Raw genomic sequence first — 19,637 nt, 5'->3', positions numbered from 1 at the left:
CCATTAGAAAGACAACCGGACTTTCTCATTAGAAAGCTGATAAAATTCTCTATCAAAGCTTCTAATGACATTTTTCTGTATGATGGAAAACATTCGAACTAGGATGTTGGGAAGTGAGAATGACGTTCCGAAATGTTTATTCACGCCAGCCTAATGTATAGTCAAAAGAAAAACTATCGTTACCCTTCAGAGCTATGCACTATGACACAACGACGAAGTGTTGTGGAACGACGGGACAGGAAAATTTGTACCTGAAACCCGTCAATGTCGATTATGCGAGACACAGACATTAGAATTGGTGCTAGAGGTAATAAAAACTAATTAGATCATTTGGCCTCTGTGCATAGACACAATACGCTTATTTATCCGGCATCGAATTCATTAAATAAAGATTTTACCGAATGGTCTGAAGTCAGCAACACACATGCAGATGGTCAATGCGTATGTGCACCCATGCCAGAACCATGATAGTACTTAAGCTGATACAAGCCAGGTTAGTATATTTCAGTGTAATAATGATATGTATTGTTTTCTACATATAATAAATGTTGAGTAGAAGGAAAATAATATTACATGTTCAGTCTCATTGCTTTAATATTTTGTATACCCACCCCCTGCTTCCAAAACAGCTTCTAGACATCTGAAGCATCCATCTGAAGCATTTAACCACCCTTCTAAAGCAAACAAATGAACTTGTGCACCCCTGCTAGACTATCATTAAAAAAAAAAAAAGAAAATCGATGCCTATAGATTTAGTACCCTTCAATATAATTTATTTGTTGTATTCTTTAGAGAAAAGTGTTGAATAATAAGAAAATAATAAACCTGCTGAGTTTGATTACAAATCCCTGGCGGGGTGCTCAGGGTAATGCAAATACGTTCTATACACTATATTTCCCCGCCATATGGCTCATTCTTGCTCATTATTCCAACTCTTGTAATGGGATTGTGATATGGCCACACTAGAGAGGGGAGGGGTGAACAGCAAGGGTCCGCCACATAGCCCAGCTAACGTTCGTTTCGCATCGAACATTCTTGGGGTAACGATACTTTTTCTTATGAATTTACTTTTAATTGTATTTTTCTTTTTTATAATTGTATTTTTTTCTTTGTTTTTTTTTGCGTATTGGCTAGAACAAACATCGGCGAATAAGATGATGTAGACTTCATAGCAATATATAGAGGTTTGGGTGACGAAAATAAGGCGAGAATACATGTTTTCAGAGGCGGGCAGGCAGGCTGGCAGGGAGGGGGGTGGAATAAAATCGTGTCCTGAAAAACTTACTAAAACTTATCAGTGCACCAGAGGGATAAGTGAACACACCTCGACTGACAGCTCATTTATTGTTGAGTCTTTCTTGTTTAATTCTTTACTAATTTTTCATTTTCCTCCTTCTGCATGTGCACTTGCTTCTTAATTTCATCCATTTCACTCAGAAATGCCCTTTCCAATTTGTTTGCTCTTTCTACTGATTTGTTATATGTTTCCATTTCAGTCAGTTCCTGGTAGAAATATTCCTGTTTTCTAGCTTTATCCCTCTTCTTAATTCCTCCCCTATTCAGTTTACTGAGAATGGTGGTCCTCTTGGGTAAGTTCTAAGAATGAAATTTTTTTTACTTACAAGTATGCATGTCCTTACTCGCCTGTGGTACCTTAGTCAAAACAGCTGAGACTTGATCAGCACATTCCTGTACTAATTGGTTGATTCTGTTATTTGGCCAACACTTTTGCTTAAACTTGTTCTATTATTTTTAACACCATATAGTTAAACCTAGTTCAGACCTTGACTCATATAAAGATACTATCTAGGTATGGCCAGTTGTGGCCAAGAGTGGCCAGCTCAGAGTGACGTGATATGGCGAGTTGTCTCTCTGAAGCCTCATATGTGTGTGTGTGTGTGTGTGTGTGTGTGTGTGTGTGTGTGTGTGTGTGTGTGTGTGTGTGTGTGTGTGTGTGTGTGAAGCGAGGTTTGAAATGATCACAGCAAGAGAAATGGAATGGAAGAGAACCTAGTAACGAATGTTGGAAAGTTATTTCAAATCGAATCAGTATTCAAGTGTGACAGATGATGACTCTCCTAAAATCATAATATCTGTCTATTTATCTATCTATATACCTAGGCTGCTTCCCCAAAAGAAAGGGGGATAGCCGAGACAGGACGACACACTCCCAGTATTCTCAGCTTCACATACATTGATTCGTATCTTAGTCCAAAAGGGAGAAAGGACCATAATATATAGCTGTAAATATAGATTTAACAGCAACAGTTAAAGCATTTACTTCGCAAGTCACATATTTACACAAGATATAATAAAAATATTGGTTGTACAGTCAATATGTATTATTTATAAGAAATTTTACAATGCAGGTTCAGTCACCGGCCCCACTTGATAATGACAGCTGAAGCATTCCCAACCCAAGTAGCTATGATGGTGGATGATCCCACAGTGCCGGGGGGCAAGCGTCTCACCTTCCGGGGACCCATGAATAATGTTGCTGAGTTTTTATCCCAGAAGCTAAACTTCAGGTATGTCAAACTTCATCCATGGATGGCTGGAGTTGTATTGTGTTAGTTATAACTGTGTGGGTTACGTTTGTGTGCTGGTACATACACAAATTATATCGTGTTTACTTGAAGTTTGCTGCTGAAGCCTAACCCGGGAGTCTATCCCTCCAATTGTTTGGTTGTCGGAAGGGCACCCAAGCCTATGGGAAGCCTTCATTATCTTTCCATTTTCTTTTTGTTTTGTAGTTGCCTCTTAAATGCTAAACTGAGTATTGATCTCAATTGATAAACGAAGCCACAGAAGCAGTATGTATCATAGAAAATACTGGTACATTGGATGTTGATGTTGCTTAATGTCGGTCTGTCTAGCCGAGTATTCCTTTCAGCCATAGATAAACAACTTCTGTGGGGCCATCCTACAGATACAACACAGTATCACAACAGAGTTTGGACCAGGTCACTCCCCACGGCAAGGTGAAGGGGAAAATGGGGAGGTTTTTCTCCCGGGTGGATGCTGCAACTGTTCCACCCATCGAGAACTGCACCACCACATGTAGACTCCCCTTCATCGTCAAAATATATTAGTAAAATCTATATTTCACAGAATCTCTCGTCGCTCGTCAGTCGCCGATGGAGCCTGGAGGTATGGTTTCATAGACCGGAGAGTAAATACCAGATTCGTCATAGTGTATTAATGTTTACAGTTCCTTGGTGATATTTCGTGTTACACATTGCATTATACTGTAAAAACAAAAGTAATATTCCTTTACTCTATGTCCTCTGACTACCACAATACCTCCCCAATAGATGGTGAGATGGATTTGAATGTATTAGTGCTGTAATGAGAAAAGGGTTGACTGAGATGACTTGGGCATGTGGAGAGGATGGATGATAACAACTAGTTGCAGAGGATGAGAAGTGTCAACGTTCATGACAGAGGTGCAAATAGCAGTTCGAAAGAGCCCAAGGACGAGATCATATAGTGTAACTTTAGGGATAAAGGACTAAACAGAAATGTTGTTAGTAATCGAACAGTGTGGAAAGTCGCCATTAGGTAACTAAGGCCAACACATCCATGTTGGAGTCCTTGTACAGTACCCTTGCGTCCAAGACGGTAAAATTGTCGCCAGAGGGTCTCGTCTAGGACGAGAAACGTCTTGGACCAACACAAGACCTTGTGGAAAAATTTATCATTGTCACAAAATCTTTGTAAAGTGCCCCTAAAAACATCAAACTATACCTGTTTTGGCACCAAAACAAATTTCCTTACCTTGAAAGTGTGTTTCTGAGCTTGTTTTCTCCAGCTTAGTAGCCTGAGGTAGATAGCGGCACTTCAGAGGGTTAGCAGACTGTTTCCTAGGCATAGTTACGTAAGGAGAGGCAATAACCTTGGAGCAAACGCTGAGTGCAACACATGGTAAGTGTGTCCACGACACTGGTGAGGGAGACAAAAGTACATGCCCCGCCTGCTCATATTTTGTTGGACAGCATCGCAACCACGTCACTCTCCTGGGCACGGGAACCGTGTTGGACTGGGTGAGACCATCATAGCTGTGTGCTCAATGGATTTGGGTCGTTATGAATCGTTGGTTCCGTACTGGAAGCATGCAACCATATTAGAGGAGTATTATGGTCTCCATCTAGGACGCGAAACGTCTTGGACAAACCCGTCTTGGACATGAAGGTACTGTAAATGAATGGGAGAGAAAGAGAGAGATCGACATCATTAGTGTTCACAATAATGTGTTACAATATCTTGATTAGGATTTAATCCTTTCCTTATTAAATAATGAACAACGTTTTCTTTTCAGGTGCATTTCTCAGTGAGCTGATAGCATGCTTAAAAATATTTAGATGCAAGAGAATCTGTTTGAGTAGCCAATGGTTTTTCAGATGCATGGTTATCACTCACACAGAAATTAGTGACGATCCATTTTATGCACCTCATTGTTTCACATCCCTCTACTACTTTGTATATTTTTATGACAAGCAATGATTATTGTTCCATCATGTTATCGCAAAACTGTACATAACCTATTTGAAGACACTCTAAAGCCTGAAAGGTGTCTCTGCAGTTTCATATTTTTACAGCATATCATATGCTTGTTTACACAGTAATGTATAGATTTGTTACTGACGTGCTCCATGTTTCCTGAATTTCTCAGTTTCACCTATAAGAGATCACCTAACCGAACCTGGGGCACAAGGCAAAAAGACGGCACATGGACAGGAATGCTGGGTCTAGTAATGAGGGAGGTAAGTCAAACGCACGTGGAATTTAGTGACAGTTTCACAGTCTAGGTCAACGGTTCTCAACCTTTTTCCAGCTGCGCCTCCCTCAGCCTTGGTCCACAAACCCACGGCTCCCCCCCCTCCTCCACTTCCTGCCATCGTAAAAATTATTCACGAATATTTTCCTTGCCTGGACGGAGTCCGGCGAAGAATTGTTTTTGGTCGAGTTTGTTTGTTTGTTTCCTTGTTTGTCAGCAACATTACAGAAAAATGGCTGAATAAAATTACATGAAACTTTCAGGATATGTGGGCAATGGACCCCAAAGAAAGAGATTAAATTTTGGACATAATCGAGTGACCATGAAAGGTCAAAATCAAGGTCACGGTTTTTGAGGGCTATAACTTGAAAACGATTGAAGATAGAGATATTTACTATTAGGAACATACAGGAACTCGTAACATGGGCTTTCATTTGCCACCAAGACCTTTGACCTTGAATGACCTATAAAGGTAAAACTCAAGGTCACGGATATTCAGGGGGCTATAACTCGAAACTGGTTGAAGATAGCCATTATCAACATATAGAAAACCCACATGGGTTTTCAATCGGTACTTTGACCCTTGACCGTAAGTGGCATTGAAAGGTCAAACTCAAGGTCACGGATATCCAGGGTGCTATAACTCGAAACTCGTTGAAGATAGAGATATATACTGTTACCAAGATAGAGGAAGTATCATATGGGCTTTCATTTGGGAACATGACCTTTGACCTTGAATGACCTTGAAAGGTCAAATGCAAGATCACGGATTTTCAGAGGACGCAACTCGAAAATATTTGTGCAATTACCCTAGACTTTAATTGTGCACCGACACTAAATGGTCGAAACAAGTCGGTATTTAACAACAATAAAATAACTGCTGTTGGGTGAAGTTTGTTGTGTCTGGTACCTGTTATTTGCTGTTGCCGCAGCTTCAGGTTAACGATAACCCAGGCGAATACAGACTGAATTAGCCCTTATCCTGCTCTCCACTATCCCCATTATAGGGAAATGGAGGGGAGGCTTGGGTGACGGTTGCCTTTTAACTGAGCTGTGGTCCATCTTGCAGTATAAGACTTCTTGGTGTCTCATTAGTGATCAGATTAGAAACAGAAAGTAAACAAAAAAAAGGAGTGGAGGTGGCCAGGCATCACAGGAGAAAAGAAAAGAAAAAAAAAAGCTTATTCCACTGATTAAAAAAAAAAAAAAAATAGTGCTTTGAAAGCTGGAGCAGACAGAATATGAATACTCAATACAAATTGGTAATTCACCACACACACACACACACACACACACACACACACACACACACACACACACACACACACACACTTTCAGTTCACTCTGTTTTTCCTTTGAGTCTTTGCGTCCCCCTTGGAAACTGCCCATGCCTCCCAGGTTGAGAACCATTGGTCTAGATGTTATCATGTCAGTATTCATATGCCTCATAATATATACAGAAAGTCTTCCCATAATATGGCATTATAAGTATTAAAGATTTTTAAAACAGCTTTCTATGTCACAACATTCTGGGATGATGCCTCACACCATCCCACATTACCAGGGGAAAACTTTTGGCAGGCCGTTTATACTGTAGATGTGTATAGCTTATTCCATTTGAAAGTGGTAATAAACGCTTGATTCTAGGCTTCTATAATTTTTCCATATGTCTCCGGTACATCACTGGCTTAAATTCTGAAAGGTAAGAACGCAGATTATTTATTTATTTATTTATTTATTTTTATGATGCATACACACATTCTATAGTGTCATGCCAGAACCCAAGCACCTCCATCACACTGCTGATACAGTGTGGTAAAAGAAATAGAAATATATTCTTTAATAACAATCTTATTCATAATCATGAATGCATTAGCTTCATTATATACTGAAAGGAAATGCGGTCTACTCTAACAGAACATTAGTAGGTAAATATATAGCTCTTTGAGGGAAGTGAACATCAAGATAAACATTTTGACAGTTTATCCGATTTTTTAAAATGATCTATAAAAGAATGGAAACCAGAAACGCTGACACTTCTGACATAGTATTATATCTCAGAGGTAGAACCATTACTAAAGGTTTGTGAAAGGTGTCATGTGATCTATTTTATTGTGACTAGGGACCCCCTCCTCTGTTTTTTAGTTCCTAAAAAGAGACAGGCCAGAGAAAGGGATGGGGGATGGAGTTATCCCCGTACCCTGAAGATTGGGTCTATGAATGTGCGTGGATGTAGTACGATTGAAGCTAAAAGGGAGGAGACTGGGAGAATGTTTGTGAGAAGAAAGTTGGATGTGTTAGCTTTGAGTGAAACGAAGATGAAAGGGAAGGGAGAATCTATGTTTGGAAGTGTGAATGGAAGATTGTCAGGTGTTGATAGACGAAGGGCAAGAGCAGGTGTGGCCTTGTTAGTGAGTCCGGAAGTACGGAAATGTGTGATTGAATGGAAGGAGGTGTCATCGAGACTGATGTGGGTGAAAGCGAAATTTTAACGTGAGTTGTGGGTGTTTGTGAGTGCATATGGGCCTGGTAGTGAAAGGGATGAACAAGAGAGGGAGTCTTTCTGGAATGATGTTGATGAGTGTCTGCAGAGTTTTGGAGCGAATGTGAATGTGGTAATGATGGGAGATCTCAATGCTAGAGTGGGAAATGTAGCAGTTGAAGGCGTAGTTGGTATGCATGGTGTGCCTGGAAGAAATGAAAATGGGGAACGAATGATAGCGATGTGTGTTGAACGAGAGATGGTGATTGGGAATACGCTGTTTGAGAAGAAAGATATTTATAAGTATACATGGGTGAGACAGGAGGGTGGAAGGGTTGTTGATAGAGCTTTGATGGACTATGTGGTTGTGTCTAGGAATGTAATAGGAAGATTGTTGGATGTGAGAGTTCTGAGAGGGGAGGGTGGAGGTATGCCTGACCACTACCTGGTGGAGGGAAAGTTAAGAGTAGGTAAGAGATGGGTGAGAGCTAGGAGGGTTAGGTGTGGCAGGGAGGTTTTGAAAGTGAGTGAGTTGGATAAAAGAGAGAAAAAGATAGAGTATCAGGAGAAATTGAATGATGAGTGGAACACAGTGAAAGATCGGGAAAATGGCAGCGTGGAGGAGGAATGGCAGTTGTTTAAGAGTGCTGTGGTGGGGCATGCAGAAGAGGTGTGTGGTGTGAGACGTGTGGGTGGTGGTGTAAGAAAAGGAAGTGAATGGTGGTGCGAGGAAGTAAGTATGGCTGTGGCTGAGAAGAGACGTGCATATGAAGTGTGGCTGCAGAGGAAGGATGAGATGTCATATGATAGGTATAAGGAAAAGAGGAATAGAGCGAGAAGGGCTGTGCGTGATGCTAAAGTGGCAGCAGATGAGAGGTGGGGTAGGCGGCTGACAGAGAATTTTCAACAGAATAAGAAAATGTTTTGGAAGGAGGTGAAAAGGGTGCGAAAGGGAGAGTCTGGGAAGGAAGAACGAGTAAAAGCAGAGGATGGAAGGATGTTAATTGAGATGGATGCAGTAAGGAAGAGATGGGCAGAGTATTTTGAAAGATTGTTAAATGTAGAGGAGGAAAGGGTGGCTGAGATTGTGGCGGTTGGAAGGGTGCAAGGTATAAATGTGTTGGGAGAGTTGAATAATTCTTTGATCACGAAGGAGGAAGTGGAGAAGGCAGTAAAGGAGATGAAAACAGGGAAAGCGGCAGGTATGGATGGGTGTGCTGTGGAATGCCTGAAGAGTGGTGGAGTGACTATTGTTGACTGGTTAGTAAGATTGTTGAATGTGTGCTTTGAGAAAGGTATGGTGCCAATTGATTGGGCAAGTGCTTGTGTGGTCCCGTTGTATAAAGGCAAGGGTGATAAGTATGAATGTACTAGCTTTAGGGGTATAAGACTGTTGAGTGTTGTAGGTAAGGTGTATGGTAGAGCGTTAATTATGAGAGTGAGAGAGGGTACAGAGGGAGTGATTGGTGATGAGCAGTGTGGTTTTAGGAGAGGGAGGGGATGCGTTGATCAGGTGTTTGCTGTGAGACAAGTGTGTGAAAAGTATTTAGCGAAAGGCAAGGATGTGTTTTGGGCATTTATGGATTTAGAGAATGCGTATGATAGAATTGATAGGAAGGCTTTGTGGACTTTTTTAAGATTGTATGGATTGGATGGTAGGTTACTAAAAGGGGTGAAAAGTTTTTATGTAAATAGTAGAGCGTGTGTAAGAGTGGGAAATGCTGTGAGTGATTGGTTTCCCGTGAGAGTGGGGCTGTGACAGGGATGTGTGATTCGCCTTGGTTGTTTAATATTTACATGGATGGTGTTGTAAGGGAGGTGAATGCAAGAGTTTTAGGTGGAGGTCTGAGTCTGGTGAATGTTGATGGTGGAGAGTGGAATCTGAAGCAGCTGCTGTTTGCAGATGATACTGCACTGGTGACTGATTCAGAGGAGAGATTGAGACAGTTGGTAGAGGAGTTTGGAAGGATGTGTGAAAGGAGGAAATTTAAAGTTAATGAGAATAAGAGTAAAGTGATGAAGTGTACGAGGTTGATAAATGGTAGGGGGATGAATATAGTTTTGAATGGTGAGTTGCTTGAGGAGGTAGATTGTTTTAAATATCTAGGGTCACATGTTGCTGTGGATGGAAGAATAGATGCAGAAGTGAAGTTTAGAATAAATGAAGTAGGAAAGGTGCTAGGAGGAATGGAAAAAGTGTTTAAATGTCGTTCGCTTAGAATGGATGTAAAGAGAAGGCTGTATGAGGGTGTTGTGGTACCGACTGCGTTATATGGGGCTGAAACATGGAATATGGGTGTAGCCGAGAGGAAATGTTTGAATGTAATGGAGATGAGATGTCTGAGGAGTATGTGTGGAGTGACGCATATGGATCGGGTGCGAAATGATGAAATGCGAAGGAGAACTGGGGTTGTTCGGGAGATGGCTGGTAGAGTTGAGCAGAGGGTGTTGCGATGGTTTGGGCATATGGAGAGAATGGATAATGAGCGATTGGTGAAAAAGATAACTAGATCTGATGTGAGAGGTGTAAGGCTGAGAGGAAGACCACGAATAGGATGGATGGACAGTGTGAAGAGAGCGCTGGATATGAGAGGGATGTCTGTTGAGCATGGAAGAGTGGCTGTGCGTGACAGAAATAAATGGAGAGAAATTGTGAATGAATAAGTGATCACGCAGCCCTGAGGGGATATTGTCCTGCATTGGGTCTGATCAACTAGTTAGGTCAGGTGTGAGTAAGGGGATGGGCCTGTTATGATGTGGCAGGGGTAAACCAGTTCTGCTGTCAGGCCCTGCTGCGGATGTCACTGATTGCATTGCGCATTTGACCCTTGTGCGGTGTGGTGCGGTGAGGATCTGTGCGTTCTCCCCTTTGGGGCAAAGATGCGAATGAATGTGTTTGAATGGATGAGTAAATGGGGAGTGTGTCGTCCTGTCTCGGCTACCTCCCTTTCCTTGGGGGAAGCAGCCTAGGTATATAGATAGATAGATAATAAGAAACAGACAACAAATGAATGTGAGAAGGAAGGATTCCTTTAGCCGCGTGGGAAGGAATAAGAATTGTTTTTTTATGCGAGGAAGAAGGAACCAAAGGCTGAGCCCGGATAACAGTTCCTTCCAGGGAAAACAAAAACAATACAAAAGTGAGCCAAATTCAAGATTCGTTCATTTCGAGATGCCTGGACACACTGCGTTTGAAAGACTGGAGATCAGAGGAAGCAGGAAATACAGACAGAGGGAGACAGTTCCAGAGTTGAGCCATTGCATAAATGAAGGATTGGGAGTAACGGTTAAATCTTGCATTAGAGAGTTGGATAGAAAAGGGATGAGAGTTTGTTGCTAGACGAGTGCTGTGCACTCATCGTAGAGGTGGGGGGATGCAAGCAGACAGTTCAGAGGAGCAGTGACCATTGATGTAGAGATAGAAAAGAGATAAAGAGGCAACAGTGCAGGGAGGAGACTGAGGTTGAAGGGAGCCAGTAAGAGGAGGAGAGTTGATGAGACGATAAACCTTTGACTCCACCCTATTGAGAAGTGCTGTATGTAGGGAGCCTTCCCACACATGGGAGTTGTACACTAAACACAGGTGAATAAAACCCGTGTATAGAGTCAACAACTGTGCAGGGGTAAAGAAGGCACGGAGTCGGCTTAGCACACCTAATCTCTTGGAAGCAGATTTTACAAGAGCTGCAATATGATCTTTCCAAGATAAGTCCCGAGTGAATGAAACCCCTAGCAAGTTCAAGGATAACGTATAACTGGGCTGGATATTATTAAACATTAGTGGGTATTCTTGTGGAAGATTTTGACGAGTTGATAAGTGTAAAAACTGAGTCTTTGATGCATTAAGAACAACAAGACTATTTTTATCCCAGTCAGAGATACGAGCTAAGTCAGACATTAGGTGTGTCATAACCTCATTATATGGATGGCAGGGGTCAATTCCGGTTGATGATTGTCGGCAATTTTTGAATTTGGCTGTAAATTACTTCAACATAAGAACTTTGTGAAGTTGTAGCAAGTAGAAAGTGAAAAAAAAATTGGGGTATATGGCAACATCTGGCAGTTTTTTGCAGTAAGTCCACGTATCTGTATGAATGAAACACTCATAGCCTTGAGCCTGTGTCAAGTAAAACGTGATTGGCTGAACTCTTGAGTGGTGATGAAGCAAATATTTTTATCATATTATATGTAAAAAAGGTTAATAACTAATAAGTGGTAGAAAATAATTTATATAGAATACTATAGTATTTAATGAAAGAACGTGGAGTATAATAGAGTAATGAATGTTAGCAATCTGTAAAACGTAACTGGCAACATAGCAATGAGCAGCACGTCAGCTAGTAGATTCGTTTATTCATGATCTTTGACGCTGCTGAAACGAAGCCTAGTGAATCAGGCTAATAGATGTTGACCTCTGATGAAGAGAACAGGCAATGCTTTCTTACAGTAATCTAATATTGGTGTATTTCGTCAGTTTCTAGGGTTATTACGCTCTATGATGCATGATGTCTATTAAAATGCGTAGGCAGTAAACTAATGCTAAATCTATTGTATCCTTATTACCCTTTATATTTCTTCTCAGTAAATATATAGGAAAAAGAAGACTGCACTAGGCCACAAAGATCTTGTAGCACATGGGAGAAGGAGATAGAAAGGAAGGTTAACCCGTCACGTCCCAAGCTATTTCGCACCTCCGACACCCCCCAATCCCGAGATATTTTCGAAAAAAATTTTTTTGGCTAAAACCTCCGCTCTTGGTGAGAAACATCGAAAATTCAATAGAGAAATCACTCATCTGAGGTTTAAAATACTCGATCCAGGTATCAGTACCTCCTTACCTTACTGGGTTTTCTATCAGGGTGGCACCAAAGAAAACGAGTTCTATGGGAGGGTAACTATATCACACCACTCATAAACAGTATTTATTTACTTGGTACGAATTTATATGAAGTATGATAGTATATTGGTTTTCAAACAGTAATATAGGTATTACAAGCATTGTTTCACTCACTAACTCATCACATTACCTGATCATCATTTCTGACTGTTTCTTCTTCTAATGCTATGTAAACTTTGTCCTCCACATTGTCATCGATTGGGGAATCACTCTGGCCCTGAATGTTTTTATTGGCCAGGTCACTGGTAACAGGTGAATTGCCGAGACAATGGCGTGCAGGGGGGGGTGAGGTTATGCGGTGTAAGGCATTGTCCCTGCTTGGCATCTTGTAGAGGAATAGAGGAAGGTGTCCCGTGTATACGTACGAAAAATCACATGCGAAAATTGAAAATTGTGCAAATTATGAACCTTGCAGTTGTGCAATGTACCAGTACGTCATCGGGACTGGCAAATGCAAAATGTTGTAATGTATCCATACGTCGATGGGACGAGGCACATTAAGCAAGCATGGAGGAAAAAGGAGGAAATGAGGGACAGTGGAAGAGCTAATTAAAACAGGAGTATTATTTATCTGTTTGTCGTATATAGATCACACATGTTATTTTGGAAAGAATATTATTTTATAATATTATGAGGAATGAATATTTTGTCAGAGGAAATAAACTTACTGTAAATAATTGTGATTTTGTTCCATGCCTACCGATGATGAGATATTTCAGAGTAGAAAATAAAAATCATCATTGGTGGCAAATAGGCTAGATAAAAACAAATGTTCATATTTGATTAGCATGCTTTCCTTGCATTCATTTTCGCCACATTAAAAAATATGTCCTATTAAATGGTTGCTATGAATTTTCTTGGAAAAGATAAAAGGAGGTAAAACCGTTGTGAGATATGTTTTGGAATCAGCACTGTGCTCATCATGCAGCTATATCGCACACGGTGAGCATCCTGGCAATCGATAGTGAATGCCAGTAAGTTATACACTAATAAACTACACAGCAAATCAAAGTAAGCATGTGATCTAATAGTCCCGTCCACATTATCGAGCAGTGCCCAACGGTCACGGGTGATAAGCCTGTCATCGAACACTTTGTGGCAACTTTGATGGGTAAACCAGTGATCTGCTAGTGCCCTTAGTTGAGGGAAATCACCAGACACTTCCCGGTGGTTTGGCACCTGGCATGGGCCGACGACCCTGCCATCCTCAAAAAGTTGGCTCTTTAACCATAACATTTTTCTGCATGCTAAATTAATATTTTACAATTGCAACAATTAATATACCATACCTGGGGGTAGGGGGGTTTTCAAGAATACTCCCCCAGTATCCCTGCTTGTCGTAAAAGGCGACTAAAAGGGTTGGCGGAGGGTTAGTGCCCCTCCCCGGAAAACAACTAACTAAAAAAACAAACAAGAAGCCTCGGACAAGGACTGACCAAACGTTGACGACCCAGGACCGGACAAAGGACTTGGTAATGTGTACATGGAATGTAAGAGGAGCGAATGATGAGGTGAAAGAGAGAGAGATTGTCCAGGTGCTTGAGGATGCGAAAGTGGATGTATGTGGAATAACTGAAACAAAATGGAGAGGAGAAAGTGTGAGAGAATGGGAGTATGGATGGGGTATATGTGCAGGAGTAGATGAGAATGAGAGGGCAAAGGAAGGAGTGTGTATAGTTGTGAGTAAAAGATGGAAGAAGAGCATAAGACAGTATGGATCAGTTGGGTCAAGGATTGTGTGGGTAAAGTTGAAAGTTGGAATACAAATGTGGGCGATTGTGTGTGTGTATGCGCCAACGCAAGATCGTGCTAGAAGAGTGAGAGAAGAGTTCTGGACAAATGTGGAAGTGTGCATGGAAAAGTTTGGAAGGAATGAGAGAGTGTTTTTGATCGGTGATATGAATGGTAAAGTTGGTGATGTGAAGGTGGATGGAATAGTTGGTGAGTGGGGTGTGCCTGCTGAGATAGATGAGAATGGGAGTGCGTTAGTGGACATCTGTGCTGGGAGGGTTGGTAATAGCCAATACCCTCTTCAGGCATAAAATGATCCACAGGTATACATGGCGAGTGATGAGAAGGGTGGGTGGTGAACTGAATGAAAGGAAGGCAATGATTGATTATGTGTGTGTGGATGAAAGGATGCGAAGATGTATATTGGATGCAAGAGTTTATAGAGGTTGGGGGAGTGGCCTTTCTGACCACTACTTGGTGGTGGCCAGAATTAGGATGCAAGTAAGATGGAGGAATAGAAGAAGGGAAAGACGAGAGGAAGGAGTAGTTGCAAGGAGAGTGGAAAGGTTACAAGAGGATGAGAAAAAAGGCAGATTATAAGAGAGAAGTGGAGGAACGATTGGGCAAATATGAATTGGAGCAGATGGGAGACGTGGAAGGTGTGTGTAAGATATTTACAGAAGAAATATGTGCAGCATGTGATGTGGTGTGTGGAAGGAAGAGAAGACGGAGGGGGTGCAAGGAACAGCGTGGTGGACTGAAGAGGTGAAACAGGCTGTGGCACAAAAGAAGAAAGCATACAATGAATGGATGAGAAATAGGGACGTGGAAGAAGTTGAGAGGCAGAAGAGAGAGTTATATGTGGAAAGGAAGAGAGAGGTGAAAAGATTAGTAAGAGAGTAAGAAGAGAGTGGATCAGGAATTTGGAAGGAATTTGAGTGTAAAGTGGAGGGACTGTAAGAAAATGTTCTGGAGAGAAGTGAAAAGAGTAAGACAGGGTGGAAGTGAAGTTAGCAGGGGAGTGAAAGATAAACATGGTAGATTACTAGTGGAGAAGGGAGAAAAAGTGAGCAGATGGAGAGAACACTTTAAGGAATTGTTGAACGTAGAGGATGGAAGTAATGCGAGTATAAGTGGCTGGGGAATGGCTGGGAGAAGGAGGGAGGTGAGAAGACAGGTAGAAATCAGTAGGATAGAGGTTGTGGAAGCAATGAAGAAAGTTAAATCGGGGAAAGCCCCAGGAATTGATGGAGTGTGTGGTGAAATGCTGAAGCATGGGGGAGAGATAGTAGTAGAATGGATGTGGAAGATGTGCAGATTGGCCTGGGAGGAAGGTAGAGTCCCGGAGGATTGGAAGTCAGGTATAATTATTCCCTTGTACAAAGGAAAAGGGGAAAAAGAAGTGTGTGGTAATCATAGGGGCATTTGTCTTCTTAGTATAATAGGAAAAGTGTATGGTAGGATACTTATAGACAGAGTTAGAGAAAGAACAGAGAAATTAGTTGGAGAAGAACAGGGAGGCTTTAGGAAGGGAAGAGGTTGTGTAGATCAGATATTCATTCTTAGATCTTTAGTGGAAAAGTTTCTAGAGAAGGGAAAGAAGTTGTATGCGGCTTTCATGGATTTGGAGAAAGCATATGACAGGGTGGATAGACAAGGATTGTGGAAAGTGTTAAGAATATATGGAGTAGATGGGAAGTTGTTGAATGCTGTGAAGAGTATGTATGATGGTGCTAAGGCTGCAGTGCGTGTGGATGGTGAACTAAGTGAATTTTTCTCTTTGAAAGTTGGTTTGAAACAGGGATGTGTCATGTCTCCATGGTTGTTCAATCTGTACATGGATGGGGTAATAAAAGAGGTACAAGGTAGGGTAGTGGATGTTGGAGTGGCCCTGGTGAGAGAGGATAGTGTTTGGAAACTCCCTGTACTGTTGTTTGCAGATGATACTGTGTTGTTGAGTGAAGATGAAGGGGAGCTGCAAGGCTTGGTGGATGAGTTTGAGAGAGTGTGTAAGAAACGGAACCTAAAGGTGAATGTAGGGAAGAGTAAAGTGATGGTCTTTGAGAGAGGTGAAGTCAGTGAATGTATGGCGAGGTTGGATGGTGGGGAATTGGAAAATGTGAGTACGTTTAAGTATTTGGGTAGTGTGATGAGTAAGGATGGAGGTTTGGAGGGTGAAGTGCTTGAAAGGGTACAGCAGGGAAGAAAGGTTGCTGGTTCCTTGAAAGCAGTGATAAGAAACAGGGAAGTGAGCATGGAAGAAAAAAGTTACTACATGACAGTATTGTGATACCAACTCTAACGTACGGAAGTGAAGCTTGGACGTTGTTGGAAGGACACAAGTCAAGAGTGAGAGCAGTGGAAATGAGTTATTTAAGAGGAGCTTGTGGAGTCACGTGGAGAGACAGGCTGACGAATGAGGATATAAAGGAGCGTTGTGGTGTTGATGTGGATGTGATAGGAAGCGTTGTGAGGAACACACTGAGGTGGTTTGGCCATGTGGAGAGGATGGAGGGTGAAAGACTGACGAAGAGAGTGTATGTGAGTGAGGTGGAGGGTGGAAGAGGGAGGGGGAGACCGAGGATGAGATGGAGGGATGGGGTGGAGAGGTACATGAGAGAGGGGGGTGTGAGTTGGGAGCAGGGTAGTGAAATGGCGGGGGACAGGGCGACTTGGAGGCGATTTGTTTGTGGCCACCCCAAACGGGATTGAGGCGTCTGGCAATAGATAGATAGATAGACCTGGCTACTGCGTATTCTTTTCAACTGTGTTGCGCATGGTGATACCGCACTTATGCGCTGCCAACCACCTACTGACAAATGGCTTGACCAGCTAGCCTACTCAGCAGTGTGGACAACATCACAGTCATGCCCGACAAACTGTGACCGATGAGAGCCCAGTCTGCCAGTCACTGCCCGATGGTGTGGGTTTAATAATCTCGATTCGGGGGATGACTAGCGTCAATCAATATAATTACGTTTTCAAATGAGGAGACAACCCCACGGCTGTCAGTGTTAATTAACGCCAGTTATCCATTGCGTAACCTCTTCATTTCACTGTCTTCATCGCTGTCTCTTTCCTCTCCTCTCTTCCAAATAATGTGGAGGAGGGATTGGTGTTGGTTAGGTGTTGCAAGTTAAAATTGGATATTTGGTCACCTAGACCCTGTTTGATGTTGCAAAACGGTGTTGAATGCATCTCATGGACATGAAAGTAATTAAGTGGAGCTGCTGGGAGGAATTTTAAGGTAACCATCTCATAATATATGAATGTTACTGATTATATGACTATATTTTTGCGTTTCCAGTGCAGTGCATTTATACTAAGATGAACCCCGTAGGGGGGTATTGCCTTCAGAAACGTGGGAGATAGTTAAGTGGTTTTGGCGCCCCTTCGGTCCAAAGTCAATCCATTTTACCTCTTCAGCTGTCCCTCCTTTCCTTCTTTTTCACTCATGCTTGCTGCCCCTCTTCTCTCCTTCTCAGGTCTTTGTGGCCTAGTGCAGTCTTGTGTTTCCTATTTCTATATATTATATTGGGATCAAATATAAAAGGTAATAACGAAAAAATAAATTTAGTATTAATTTACTGCCTAAGCATTTTAATAGACATCATGTGTCATAGAGCGTAATAACCCTAGAAATTGATGAGATGTAATATCAGTATTCCTTAAAGAAAGCATTGCCTGTTGTCTTCGTCAGAAGTCAGCATCTATTAGTCTGATTCACTAGGCTTCGTTTCAGCAGCTTCAAAGATCATAAATAAACGAAATTACCAGCTGACGAGCTGCTCATTGCTATGTTGCCAGTTACGTTTTACAGATTGCTAACGTTCATTATTATACTCCGCGTTCTTTCATTAAATACAGTAGTATTCTCTATAAATTGGTTCCTACCACTTATTCGTTATTAATTATTAACCACCCAAAAGTTCAGCCGATCAGGTTTTACCTGACACAGGCTCTAGGCTGTGAGTGTTTCATTCATAAAGATACGTCGGCTTACTACAGGGAACTGCCAGATGTTGCCATATACTCCTTTTTTCGCACTTTCTGCTTGCCCAGCTGTACATGATACCTGGGATAAACAAGCAACTCTGTGATGCTTTGATTCATCCTCTATAATTTTGCTCAGTCTGACTAGTTTGCTGATACGTCTAATTTGATCTAATGTCACAATCATTTTACAGATGCCAGCTTACATGATTTTAATTATTTAGTGGCATATACTTTATAATATATATATATATATATATATATATATATATATATATATATATATATATATATATATATATATATATATATATATATATATATATATATATATATATATATATATTATATATATATATATATATATATATATATGTGTGTGTGTATATATATATATATATATATATATATATTTGTGTGTGTATGTGTGTGTGTGTGTGTGTGTGTGTGTGTGTGTGTGTGTGTGTGTGTGTGTGTGTGTGTGTGTGTGTGGAGGAGCTCACCATCCACTCACTCGATGTAGTGCTGCTTTCGGGTGTCTGCTCTTTCCTCTCCTCCATCCTTCTTTCCATCCATCCTTTTCTGTCTTTCTTTCCTTCATTCTTTCCTCTTCCTTCTGCCTGTTGGTGACTCTACACTGAGTGACAAGCCAAGTGGTTTTCTGTACACTAGGAAACCATTTACTATGCTGGGTGGTAACCATATAACCAGATTTTGGCGCCTGGTGGCTTGTGGGTAACAACGGCTCTCCAATCGGATTGAGCCGGTGAAGGTTTATATCCAAGGGGTGGTTGGAGTTTATTGCTCATATAATGCCATCAGGGATGAGTGAGGCTGTTCACTCTCATCTTAAATGCCAGGACCAATTTGCCTAGCCCCAGGCTCCTACGCACCTCATGGAGCAACGTAGGATTGGATGATGGATGGATGGATGGATAGTAGCATTACGATTGATATCATACCTTTTAGGTACATAATCTGTTCTGTTTAGCAAAATATCTCCTCTGCTATTATTTGTCTTACAAATCAGAAGGTCAGTATTATTCTTCTGTAAGATATTATCACAATTCATAAAGGAGGAATAAAACGTTGTGACGATTCATCATCATCATCCAGACCTTTCCAACCCACAGTAATGTAAGGCAGTGTCGAGAGGGCCAGAATCGATAATCAAAAACGAAAAACTGAGATCTCAATCAAAGTTTACCCAGTTGAATGAGTCACACTTCCATTCGGGCACCATTCAAACCCCCAGAATCCTGGTTCCACACAATTACCCATCAGACAGAGCCAATCCGACGACTGTCAAATTAAAATGGGTTGCTAAACTCTTGTAATACACTCCCCCACATGAAATTCATCCAACCAGTTGGATCACTAGTCAGTTCCCGTGCCTCTTTAACTCCTGTAGCTCTGTTTCTCACATATTCATTTACCATCTCTATTCACCTATTTCTAGTCCTACCACGCCTTCTCCCACCTTCAAATTCACCCAGACGTGCCCTTCTCACCACTCTCTTCACACCTATTCTTTCCCCATACCCCTGCCATCTTACCACAGTCTCTTCACCTTGTGTTCATAGACTTCCTTTTAATCCATCTGTCGCCATTTACATTGCTCTTTATTGTATTCAATGTCCACACTCAGCACACATTTCTGAACAAACTTCCTTATTATGCATCTTTCTCCATTCACTTGTTCCTTATCCTATTAACTGTCCACATGCAACACACTTTTCTGAACTTGCCATGGACGA

General features: G+C 41.5%; 1 pseudogene; it reads left to right on the top strand.

Annotated features, from left to right (window-relative positions):
• LOC145407199 (glutamate receptor ionotropic, delta-2-like) overlaps positions 1–19,637 on the top strand; it is a 188,922-nt pseudogene that overhangs the window by 47,586 nt on the left and 121,699 nt on the right.

This window comes from Coenobita brevimanus, chromosome 8 (genome assembly GCF_032717465.1).
Source record: "Coenobita brevimanus isolate Jiangsu-jjx chromosome 8, ASM3271746v2, whole genome shotgun sequence".
NCBI classification, from domain to species: domain Eukaryota; kingdom Metazoa; phylum Arthropoda; class Malacostraca; order Decapoda; family Coenobitidae; genus Coenobita; species Coenobita brevimanus.
Note: the sequence above shows the minus strand (reverse complement) of the source record. Positions and strands in the feature narration are given on the sequence as shown.